This window comes from Phascolarctos cinereus, unplaced genomic scaffold (assembly GCF_003287225.1).
Source record: "Phascolarctos cinereus isolate Bilbo 61053 unplaced genomic scaffold, phaCin_HiC Scaffold_726;HRSCAF=1367, whole genome shotgun sequence".
NCBI classification, from domain to species: domain Eukaryota; kingdom Metazoa; phylum Chordata; class Mammalia; order Diprotodontia; family Phascolarctidae; genus Phascolarctos; species Phascolarctos cinereus.
The window spans coordinates 118,405,991-118,418,955 of NW_027556098.1; the positions used below are offsets into that span (position 1 = coordinate 118,405,991).

The 12,965-nt window shown below is 43.5% G+C and overlaps 1 protein-coding gene and 1 non-coding gene across 3 annotated transcripts in view; both read right to left on the reverse strand.

Moving 5' to 3' along the window:
• Positions 1 to 12,965, reverse strand: part of SLC12A8 (solute carrier family 12 member 8) — a 168,171-nt gene that overhangs the window by 106,455 nt on the left and 48,751 nt on the right. The gene's annotated exons all lie outside the window — the stretch shown is intronic.
• On the reverse strand, positions 12,382 to 12,485 carry LOC144454624 (U6 spliceosomal RNA). The gene has a single exon (XR_013483137.1). It is a non-coding gene; the product is annotated as a U6 spliceosomal RNA (small nuclear RNA).

Genomic DNA, 12,965 nt, shown 5'->3' on the forward strand with positions numbered 1-12,965 from the left:
CTGCCATGGGGAAGACAGGGAACTAGACTTGTTCTGCCTGGGTGCAGAGGATAGAACTGAAAGGAACGGGTGAAAGCTCCAGAGAGGTGGATTTAGGTTCGACATAAAAAACTGCCTAAGAATTAGAGAGGCTTAACTCCAATTGCCTCTCAAAAAAAAAAAAAAAGAAAAGAAAAACCAAAACAACCAGCCCTGAAGTCAGGAGGACCTGAGTTCAAATGTAGCCTCAAACACCTAACACTTATGAGCGGTGTGACCCCGGTGAGTCATTTAACCCTGTTTGCCTCAGTTTCCTCATCTGCAAAATGAGTGGGAGAAGGAAATGGCAAACCACTCCAGTAACTTTGCCAAGAAAACCCCAAGCAGGGTCATGAAGAGTTGGACACAACAGAACAACTACATGTGCACAAGACACTTTGCTTCAAGGCAGTCTAGTGTAGGAGCGAGAGCACTGGCTTCAAAGCCAGGATGACATGGGTTCCAGCGTTGGCTCTGACACAAACCGGCTATGTGACCCTGGGCAAGACACTTGTCCTCTCAGGGGTCTAGGCCAGTTTCATCAAACTCAGGTAGAAATGAGGCTCACCAAACCACATATAAGGATCCCTGCCAGCTGCATATTGACTGAAAAAAACCCTTTTTTTTGAGACAATTGGGGTCAAATGACTTGCCCAGGGTCATACGGCTAGTACATGTCTGAGGTTGGACTTGAACTCAGGTCCTCCTGATTCGGGGGGGTTGGTGCTCTATCTACTGCGCCACCTAGCTTCCCCAAGAGAAAACCACATATTAATATTATTTATATTTTAGTATATTTGCATTTATGCTTTTAAATATTTCCCAATTACATTTTAATCGGATTCTGGCTGCACTGGGTAGTGCAGCATGTCTGACGCCTCTGTTCTAGGCAAGTCTCTAAGTCTCTAAGCTGCAAAGAAAGTATTTGCCTGCATGGGTAGAGGGAGTTTCTTCAGCTAGGCATTCCCTAGGCCAACTAACCAGATCCCGTCCCGGTCCCTTGTGCAGAAGGCCCTGGGCTAGGTGTTGGCCAGATGCTTGGCTCTCTTGTAGCACCTGGACATTCCCTTAACACACACCTGATGTTCCTCTTTGAATTTTTTCACCACAAAGGGAGTCCCCCTCGGGTGCAGTCATATGATGATGCTAGTCTGGGCAAAATGGATGGTGTTTAGAAAAGCTTTTCTAGTTCTTCTGTGCTCAGGGCAATTAGGGTTAGGGACATTTTTTCCTCAACTAGCAAGCCCCCAGAATGCTGCCCAGGCCAGGGGTCAGAGAACAGCACGAACTCAAGGGGAAAAAAAGTCAAGGTTTGGTCAATGCTAGAAAAACACGAGCAATCATTAAGTACAGACCTCAGCACTTCGGCTGACCCCCTAGTTTCCCATCCTAATATCTACTCAAGAGCTCTTTACAATGTTATCACTTCTTTAAACACACGTGGGTAGCCTAGTTCCTATTCCAGACAATTGGCAGGTACCCAGTTAATAGATTTCTTCACCAGACTGTTGAATGCATTGGCCATTGGTCAAAAGTGAGGTCATTGACAGTCTCTGGGCTCTAACTGGAAAAACCTGAGGAAGAATAATCATCTACTTTTTTTTAAAAATAAATGTCCAGGTAATGCTGAATTCACTTCACCCTGTTTCCTTAGTACCAGAGGAAGATTCCTAATGGCCAGAAGGCTCTGCCACCTTTATTAAAATATTCATGTATCAATTTCCTCAAATAGATGCACCCATAAATGATTTGCCTCACCATACTAGAAATCAGACCCAATCTAGTCCTTGGTGGTTCCCACCCAGTATCATCGGACACCCCAACCCCAGCTCCTCCAATGCCTACTTTCTCAAACTGGGGCACAAACAGGGATGCTCTGGAGCCAGCTTCTCCCCTCAGAACCAACTGTTAAATTTTCATTACAAGCATTTATAACTTGAAAATTAACAAAAGCTGCAAATCAGGGCTTGATTTATTGTTTTTTGAATGTCTAGACTCAAAGTGATACAGAAAATATTAATAATGCAGATTTAGCTTTAAAAGTATGTCAGGGCTACATATTTCCCCTAGGGAGACAGTTGTCAAACTTTTACCAGGATACCCTGGGGACACTCCTGATACTCAAGAAAAACCCATCATCATCTGTAGATGACTTTTTCATAATAGCTGAATTCTGACTGTAGGTTGCCTTCACATGTCTTCCCACTGGCTCATCAGGTCCTGGAGAGTTTAAGAGGAAGTATGTTCCTTTCCAAAGTTGATTCTAAAGTATCTGGAACCATCCATCATTACCAGAGGCTAGATTTATATAAATGTGCTCCCTTTAGCATACAAAAATGCTTTTGCTGATAACTGTTGATGGAATGTGTGCTCTTAGTTATTTTTCTAGCAGTGCTGATGCTAGGATATTGACTCAGGCACAGTCTTTCAATTCTCTTTGTGGTAGAAGAACCTTTTCCATAGGATTTAGAGATAACAGCTCATCTAATCCAACCCCCTCATTTTGCAAATGAGGAAAGTCAGTCCCATTGGGGAAAAGTGAATTAAGTCACACAGGTAGTGTTTCTCTATGATAGACAGACAGACAGAAAGAAAGAAAAAGAAAGAAAGAAAAAAGGAAGACAGGTAGATAAATAGGTGATGGATATAGAAAGACATGATAGAGATACAGAGAGACATGACAGACATGATAGATAGATGATAGATAAATAGATGTGGATAGAGGGACATCATAGAAGATGGATAGATATATAATATAAAATAGAGCAAGACATGATAGAAAGGTAGACATGATACATAGATGATAGATAAATAGATATGGATATAGATCAGCAGACATGATGATAGATGGATGGATGGATAGATAGACAGACAGGCAATAGATAAATAGAAGATATAGAGAGACATGATCGAGAGATACAGAGAAGCATGATAGAAAGGTAGACATGATAGATAAATAGATATAGATATAGATCAGCAGACATGATAGATGGATGGATGGATAGATAGATATATTGATAGACAGATAGATAGATGATAGAAGATATAGAGAGACATGATCAAGAGATGCAGAAAGGCATGATAGACAGATAGATACATAGGTAGGTAGATAGAACATTTATCAAAAGCATACTATGTGTAGACACTGCGCTAAACACTGGAACATAAATATAAACAAGAGAATCTCTATCTTCAAGAAGCTTATATTTTAATGGGAGAAGATAACACATAAGTGGGGTGGGGATGGGAAGGGGAATATGAATGTGAGGGCAATGTGGCAGGTGAGGAGAAGGGGACTAGAGAGAGTCTAAGTGTGGGTGAGATAAAGCATGGCCAGGGTGCTTTTTAAAATGGTGGTACAGGGGAGGGAGTCACCAATGAGTTAAGGAGGGTCTCAGGGTGAAGATTCCTCCGAAGTGGCAAGGTGGTAGACAAGAAGAAAGAGGAGAAGGAGTTTGGAAAGTTCCCAGGAATGAGATAAAAAAATGGAAGGGCAAGTCCAACAGACATGCTGGGATCTGAACCCAGGTCTTGACTCTAAATCCAAGGGGCTTTCTACTACATCAACAACATCCATTTGTGGTGTTGGGTGGGAAGGGGTTGGGGGGATGACAACCAACAGAAATTAGGGGTGCAAATCTATGGTCATCTTTGCAAAGCTAAAAAAGTGGCCCACGTGGGATAAAAGAATCATAGCTCTGCAGCCAGAAGGGACTTCATATGTCATCTTCGGAGTCCATCAGGCCAACCCAGAGAGGATAAGTAATTGTAAGTAGTAATGTCAGAGGCAGAATGTGAACACAGATCCTTGGAATCCAGAGCCAGTGAATTAAGCCTCATGATCACTCCAGATAGTCACTCTATCTGACCAAAGATGAATTCTTTAACCAAAAAAAAAAAGGAAGTAAAAAAAAAATCCAAGAGAATGTAAATTCCCAAAGTCACAATTACTTCCCAAATATAACCCTTCCTTCCTTCCAATAAGATCTGAATGAACCCACACCCAGCCCCACTCCCACCCAAGCATCCAGTCCTCCACCCAGGCCATCCTGGGAATAGGAGATGCTTGCCAGCTGTCAGCTGGGTGGAGAGAACACCTGAACGCTGCTGCCGAAACAGGAAGGCCGCTGGCGCCTCTCTGAAGGGAGGCCCAGGGAGTGTCCATCCCTCTGGAGACCAGATAGGCCAAAAGAGCGAGGACAGCTTACCGGGGCTTTCCACAACATGATAGGAATGTAGACAGCGGATCCAGGAGCCTGCTTACAATATTGTGACATGCCACCAGTGAAGAAAACTGCAATTCCGTAATCCCATCAAATCCTACTCTGCCTCAAACACCTGAGGTGCTCCCAATGTCCTTAACTACCAGGGTCAGGGAGTTAAATGCATATATGCCTGGTGCCCCCCAATTATCCCAAGTAATCTGGCCAAGTTGGGGAAGGAGAAGTGGAAAATTAGGTATGAATGGTGTTGTGTCTAGGGGATAGAGGACTGGGCCTGGGTTCAAATCTCACCTCAGACACTTACTCAGCTGTGTGACCTTGGACAAATCACTCAATCTTTCTGAGCCTGCTTCCTCATCTGTAAAAATGGGGACAATAATAATAATAATAATAACTCCCTCACCTAATTGTTATGAGGATTAAATGAGATAATGTAGGAAAGCAACATGGTTCATCGAAAGTGTGCTGGATGTGGTGTTTGAGGATTTACCCACTTACTGCCTAAGTGATCCCAGGCAAGTTATTTAACTACTCTAGATCTCAGTTTCCTTTTTTGTAAATAAGAGGGTTAAACTAGATAGTACCTAGGTCCCTTCTGGTTCTGTATTCTTTGAACTCATGTTCAGTGCTGTGCAGACCTTAAAGGACTACATAATAGTAATAGCAAGCATTTATATGGTGCTTTAAGGTTTGCAAGGTACCTTGAAACAATTTATCTCATTTTATTCTCAGAATAGTCCTACAGGGTAAATTCCATTACTGTCCCCATTTTTACAGATGAGGAAACTGAGGCTAGGAGAGTTAAGTGACTTGCTCAGAGTAATACAGTAAGTATCTGAGGCAGAATTTGAATTTGGGTTTTCCTGACTCCAATTCTAGCACTAAATTCAGACAAGCAGCTATTATCATCATCAATCAATAAATATTTATTAAACAACTATATGCTAAGCACTAAAAATGCACAAAAGGGCAAAAGGCAGTCTGTGCCCTCAAGGAGCTTGCAATCTAATGGCAGAATCAACATGCAAACAGATATATACAGAGCAAGCTATATATAGGACAGACAGGAAATAATTAAAAGAAGGAAAGCACTAGAATTAAGAGGGGTTGGGGAAGGCTTCCAGTAAAGATGGGATTTTAGTTGGGGTTTTGGAGTGGAGAATGGACAGCCAGAGAAAATGTCCGAAGCAGAGAGATAAGTGTCTTGTCCATATGGGGAACAGACAGGAGGCCAGTATCACTGGGTTAAAGAGTGCGTGTAAGACGGAAGAAGACAGCAAAGGTAGGAGGGGGCTAGGTTATAAAAGGCTTCAAATGCCAAACAGAGCATTTTATATTTGATCCTGGAGGCAAGAGGGAGCCATTGGACTTCACTGAAAAGTGGAGTGGCATGATTAGACCTGAGCTTTAGGAAAATCACCTTAGTGGCTGAATGGAGGATAGACTAGAGAGGGGAGAGACGAGGCAGGCAGACCCATCAGCAGCCTATTGCAGTAATCCACGTGAGTGGGAGCAGTGTCACAGGAGAGAAGGATGTAATATTCACAAGATGTTGAAAAAGAAACAAGGAGGAGAGGCCAAAAAAGGACCACTTCTTTAATGCTCTCTATGCCTTTTCTCTCTCTTTCAGCCTTCATGGTGACAGATCCCAGGAAGATCAATGGTCCCTGTAGCACGACCCCACCCTGTCCCCCATCCCCCATCCCAAGTACAGTCATTCTATTTAATGCTCTGATTAACAACTACCATTAGAAGCACTGGAGAACAAAATGGCTGAAACGTTCACCTGTACTAGGGCCCATCTGCCAGGCCACAACTCTCAATTAATGGGAGCACCTGCTGACTCCTTCTCTCCTCTAGACTGACCTCTTTCCCTAGTCTCCAGGTCACTAGTCAAATCTTTCTACCACAGAGACAAGGAAGCCCGAGGGCCTCTTAAATTCATTCTTTCATTCAAGGAGGATGAATGTCTATCATCTATCTGCCAGGCACTATTGGAGGTGACGAGAATTTTTTGTTGTTATTCAGTTGTGTCTGTCTCTTTAAGACCCCGTTTGGGGTTTTCTTAGCAAAGATACTGGAGTGGTTTGCCATTTCCTTCTCCAGCTCATTTTACAGGTGAGGAAACTAAGGCAAATAGGGTTAAATGACTTGCCCAGGGTCACCCAGCTTGTAAATGTCTGAGGCCAGAGGTGAACTCAGGTCCTCCTGACTCCAGGGCTGGTGCTCTATCCATTGCTACCTAGCTGCCCTTGGTGCTGAGAATACAAATACAAAAGTAAGAGTGTGAAGCAGTCCCTGCCCTCAAAGACCTTATATTCAATAGGGAAACAAGTTCACAGATATTTACTTATCTATATGCTATATGTTATACTACATACAACTATAAATAAAAAATAAAATGGTGAATGTTGGGGAGGTTGGAAAGGGAAAGTCATGAACTAGAGAGGCCTAGGTGAGGGGTGGCCCTTTACCTGAGCCTAAGACACAGTTAGTTCATCATGTGATGATTCTGATCTGCATTGATGACCTGTTCTGACCTGAATTCAGTTTCTAGTTTCTTCAAGTCCCTATTTCCTAGTCCTAACCATAGTTTTAGTTCTCTTGGGGCCCAACACTCAGTCACCAGTCAATCAATAAACATTTATTAACCACCTATAAGTGCCTAGGCACGACACCTGTGCTAAGTGCTGAAGACACAACTCTGTTTTCAGGGAGTTTACAATCGAATGGAGAAAATATGCCAACAACTATGTGCAAAGAAGCCATACCCAGGATAAGTGGGAGATGATCAACAGATAGCCGCCGCTAGAATGAAAGGGGATCAGGAAAGGCTTCCTGAAGAAAGGAGGATTTCAGCGAGGGTTTGAAGAAAGCCAGGAGTGGGAGGTGAGCATTTTATGTATGGAGAGATAGCCAGTGAAAATTCCCAGAGTGCAGAGAGGGAGGGTCTTGTTGAGGAACAGCCAGGAGGCCAGTGTCACTGAATGTTGAGGAGGGCAAGGGAGGGAAGACTGGAGAGTGGCGGGAGGGGCAGGTTATGAGGGCCTTTGAACGTTATTGGACGTGATTCCCAAGACTCATCCTTGTCATCGTCCCTACAGGAGAGGAAAGCGCTTAGTTTGATGCTAGACTCCTGGAGTTCTTCCCCCAATCTTCATTCTGTCCTAGCTGCTAAATACAAGGTCTGGTGACATCTTTAAGGGGATATCATCCCCCCACCTCCAAAAGGGTGGAATTTAAGGGGCCAGCCTTTCACAGATATGTTCTCTTTTGGAACCCACAGCCCTGGAGCCAGCAGTGACTTTGATCTGAGTTACTGCCTTCAGGCTACACCTTTCTGTTACCCCGTGAGGGCCAAGCATCAGATTTGGGAGGCAGAACCTACTGCCAGGCGCTATCTACCACACCCTGCTTCAATCAATCAAGAAACATTTATTAAGCACCTGCTCTGTGTGAGGAGAAAAGTGATAATGGATCAGTGTGCCACAGAGCAGTGCAGCATCCCAGACTCCAGGCCTCCTGCTGCCTGAACCTCGTCCAGACCAGAACAAGAGCCGATGTCTTCTGACTGCGCATCCATCGTCCCTTGTCATCTTGGGATAGGGCAAAGGAATTGCTGCCAACGTGAGCTCAGGTCAGATCCTGGGAGGCTGAGCACCAGGTATTTCCTAAGTCAAGATGCTCAGCCAACCTTCCTCGGTATTAGAGAGGACAGAGTGATGCCATCCTCTGACGTCACAGAATTGCTGCGTTAAAAGCCCCCTTCAACTGACTCTTCTGACCAATGGTTAACAAACTTGTGCCTGCTCCTCTACTAATTCCTGTGATCCAGTCACCAGCTGCCTTGGTAAAAACCCCTGGTACCTTCCTGCCACTCTCTGCCCTCATCCCCATCCATCTCCATCCCTTGCATTATGGAGTTCCCATTCTGGTCTGCCCTAATTTTCCTTTGTGCCCTCTGATGCCCTTATCCTACTCTTTTTTTTATTTTATTTTTTTTTGGTTGGACAGTGGGGTTGTGACTTGCCCAGGGTCACACAGATAATAAGTGTTATGTGTCTGAGGCCAGATTTGAACTCAGGTCCTCCTGAATCCAGGGCCGGTGCTCTATCCACTGCACCATCTAGCTGCCCCCTCCCTCATTCTACTCTTAACAAACTTCCTTATCTTAGAGCTCTTCTTCCCAAGCTTCTTTCGTCTTCCTTTATTCATGAAAGTATAGCCTTCCTCAAGAAGACACTGGATCCCTGGCAACCTTCCCCCTCTCTCACCCTCCTCCTCCCATCCAGCTGTGGATGCTCATAAAGGCGCGGTTCTTACCCCTTGTCTCTTCCATCTCTGTGCCTTCTCTTCCTGATCTCATGAGCTCCCTTGCATTCTATTCACATCTCTACACAGATAACTCCCAAATGTACATGCCCAGCCCTTTTCTCTCTCCTAAGCTACAATCTCACATCACCAACTTGCCTGTTGGGTATCTTTCTCCATCTAGATGTCCTCTTGGTACCTCAAAAGCAACCTGTCCAAAACAGACCTTAAAACCTTCCCTCCTGAGTCTACTCCTGCTCTAATCTAATCTAATATTTATATCAAGGACATCACCATCCTTCTAGTCACCAAGATTCACAACCCAAGTCATCCTTCATTCTTCCCTCTCCCTCATCCTTTTGGGTCCTCAGTGACTTCACCTGTGAAATGAAGATAATAACACTGGTACCACCTTCCTCACTAGGCAGAGAGGAGAGAATGCTTCACGAACTACAAAAATCAACAAAATGCAGGTCATCACCATCACTTCAGTGACTTCCCACACCCCGACCTTAGCTGTCCAGTATTTTCAGACTGCTCAAAGACTCACAGGGTTTTAAAAAATAGAAATCATTTTGTCCAATCCTCTAACATTACACATAAGGAAACTGAGGCCCAAGGAGTTGCCCATCTCACAGCAAGTGAGTGGCAAAGGTAGAGGTAGTTAGGCGGTGCAATAGATAGAGCATTAGGTCTGGAGTCCAGAAGATCTGAATTCAAATTCGACTTCAGATATTTATTACCTATGGCCCTGGGCAAGCCCTTAACCTCTGTCTGCCTCAGTTTCCTTGGCTGTAAAGTGGGAATAATAATAGCACCTACCTCCCAGGCTTGTTGCGAGGATCAAATGAGATAATATTTGTAAAGCAATTAGTATAGTGCCTGATTCATAGTAAGAATAATTATTCCTTTCTTTCCTGTAACTCAGTTTTCCTGACCCAGCCTTCCTTTTCCTACTGCACCTTCTCTTTTTGCACAGTAGCATATGCTATGGATGATTTATAAAACTGAGATAGTCCTGCTCAGAAGACAGGGACGGTGCAGAAAATCCAAGACACGACTAACCGCCGACCAGTGGGTACGTCTGCTGTTTTATGAGGCATAGAGAGTCTTCTCCAGCTGGGCCATATGACAGAACGTTCAACTGCAGAGCACGCCCACTATCAGCAAGCTTTGGTCTTCTTTTAAGGCTGAATCCAAGTGTCAGATGGCTTGTTTACATAACTCCTGTGTTCCAGGCTTGCTGGGCCCTCGTTCCAAGAACAGCTAAGTGAGGCTGGGAGGTGCATCGAAAAGGGCACTGGTTTGGATGGAGAATCAGCTCTGGGCTCTGTCTCTTGTATGGGCACAAGGCTCCTTCCATGGATGAGCCTTAGTTTTCTTACTTGTAAGATGAGAGAGTTGGACTAGATGCCTTTTAAAGTCCCTTCCAACTTTAAATCCTAGGATTTTAAGAAACAAAGGCTAACAACCCTGGCTCCTCCAGTCCCTAAGGGGAAAAAAAATCTGATAAAAGGATTGTTAATTAGATATTATTAACTTAACGTTTTTAGGTTTCCAGGGATAACTGCATAAGAAAAAGAAAGAAAGAAGGAAGGAAGGAAGGAAGGAAGGAAGGAAGGAAGGAAGGAAGGAAGGAAGGAAGGAAGGAAGGAAGGAAGGAAGGAAGAAAGGAAGGAAGGAAGGAAGGAAAAGGAAAAAAGAGAAAGAAAGAATGGAAGGAAGAAAAAAAAAGAGAATCTAAGGCAATGGTAGTATTTTAGGCACTTAGGGGAGAGTTTCTTCCTTTTTTTTTTCCTCCATGGAGGCAGGATACACTTTACTAAGCCTGTACACAAAGATGGGGCCCCTCCACCTACTCTGTCTATGGGTAAGGCTAGTACCTCCCAAAGGATGGTCTTTGTTCCAAGAATTAAATGCATTCTGCTAAAAGCCTCCCTGCATCTCATAGAAGCTGGTTCAAAAAGTCAGAGCTGAGACTCCACACAGAGGCCAACCCCAGCACTGCAGGGCACTTTTGAAGAAACAGGGTCAGCCTAAAGAAAGAAATTACCCACCCTTCCCCACCCCACCCCCCCAAAAAAGGAAAAAAAAAACCTTGTAATGGAAAACTACCAGGAATGTCCAAACAAAGCAAGATTAAAAAAAAAAAAAGCTCAGGCATCAGATCGGAAGGGTCTCCATGGCAAAGAAGACACTCTGTGATTTTCTTTAAAACTGATGACAGAGAAGATTGTTAAAGAGGGGAAATCAAGTCTGGGCAGGTGGAATCAGAGGGGAAGCAGATGGGAGCCAGGTAGGGAAGAGGGGATCGTGGCAGCTGGGACTTAGCAAAGCAGTAACAGACAGGCTGGCTATAGTCCTTGGCTCCCAGAGCCCATAGGGCAGTCTCTGCACTCGCTGCCAACTGTTAACCGAGTTTGGCTTTGCTATCTTTCCCATAATGATATACCTTCTACAAGGCCTCTGAGCCCATCATTTGGTGCCTTTTGGAATAGGTGTGCCTCACTTTACTCAACATATGGGCTTTTGGAGTACCCTCTGGAAGCATAGACCAGTGTTGAACGAATTAAGAACTTTCTACTTAAAGGAAGCTCAGACTTTACTTCTGTAAAGAACAGAATCATCTTGTAACATAAACACACACACACACACACACACACCTCGAATACAAGCTATATAAAGTTGGAAATAGGTAGTATCATATAGCAGAAAGAGCCTCGACTAGGAATCAGAGGACTTGGGTTCAAATACTGACTCTACCATCTCCTATCTTTGTGACCTTGGTCACTTTTTTAACCTCTCTCAGCTTCAGTTTTTCCATCTGGAAGATGGGGAGATTGGACTAGATCTAAGGTCCCTTTCAGCTCTAAGACAATGATCTATAACCTTTTTTGTGTCATCAATCCCTGCCGCAGTCTGGTGAAACCTATGCCCCTTCTGAGAATAATACTTTTAAATGAATAAAACATAAGGCATACAATTACAAAGGCAACCAAACTTAGTGAAAACAAAAATGTAACTTTTTAAAATTTTCCCATTCAACTTCATGGACTCCTTGAAGTCTTGTTCAGTCATGTCCAATTCTTTGTGACCCCATTAGGGGTTTTCTTGACAAAGATGCTTGGAGTGGTTTGCCATTTCTTTCTCCAGATCATTTTATAGATGAGGAAACAGGCAAACATGGTTAAGTGACTTGTCCAGGGTCACACAGATAGTAAATGTCTGAGGCTGGATTTGAACTCCTGACTCCAGGCTGGGCACTCTATCCACTGCACCACTTAGTCGCCCTCCCTGAAGCCTTAGGCCCATGAAAAAAACCCTTGATCTATAATTTTTCTATGCTGTATTTCCCTGAAAGCAGAGAATGTACCCAGGAAGGAATGTCATCCCTCTTAGAGGTTCCTGTAGCAAAGCACTGTAGTGGAAAGAACACAACTTAAGGACAGGAGACCTGAGTTCCAATCCTGACTCTACCATCTCCAGACCTAAATACACAACTCCCTGAGCAATGCATTTTATGCTCTCTGGGTCTTCACTATCCGATCTGTAAAATGGGGTTAATAAACGTTTGCAATAGCTGCTTCACAGGGCTGTTGTAAAGAAAGTAGAATGTAATAAAAATGAGAGTGATTAGCATTAAATCTTCTTGTGAAGTATGGAAAACCATAGAGCATTTAAGTAAAGAAGTACTGAACAGCCAAAGAATTTGAGGCAACACTTGGAAAATGCACAAATGCAATCACTTTTGTTTGTCTGAGGGTTTTACTTTTGAGACAAAATTCTTTATTTTACACATTTCTCAGCAATCTTTCCAGACTACGACCAGAAAACTATGGAACACTTCCCAGATTTGGGTGCCATCCTTAGGCTGGGACAAGGCTGATCTTCTCTGATCATTCCAATGTTAGTATATGCAATGCTGTTCCAAGCACAGCAATCTGATTAAAAACAAAGAACCCAATCCAGCATAGAGGGCGTGCCCACTGAGGACCACTCAGCAGAAAGGTGCACACACGTGGCACATTAAAAATGATCAGAAGAGAATTTGGAGAGTGTTTAATGCTTAAGTTCGTTTTCTTTTTAAAATTTCAACCACCATTACAACAAGTACTCTGGCAAAAGAGTATATAAATACTCAGGCAAAACAGTAGATAAAGTGCCAGGCCTGGAGTCAAGAAGACTCATCTCCCTGAGTTCAAATCTAGCCTCAGACCTTTATTAGTTATGTGATTCTGTGTAAGTCACTTAACCCTATTGGTCTCAGTTTCCTCATCTGTAAAATGAGCTGGGGAAGGAAATGGCAAATCACTCCAGTGTCTTTGTCAAAAATTAAAAAAAAAAAACCCCAAATGGGGTCACAAGGAATCCAACATAACTGAAAGGACTGAAACACAACAAATACTGTTTTAA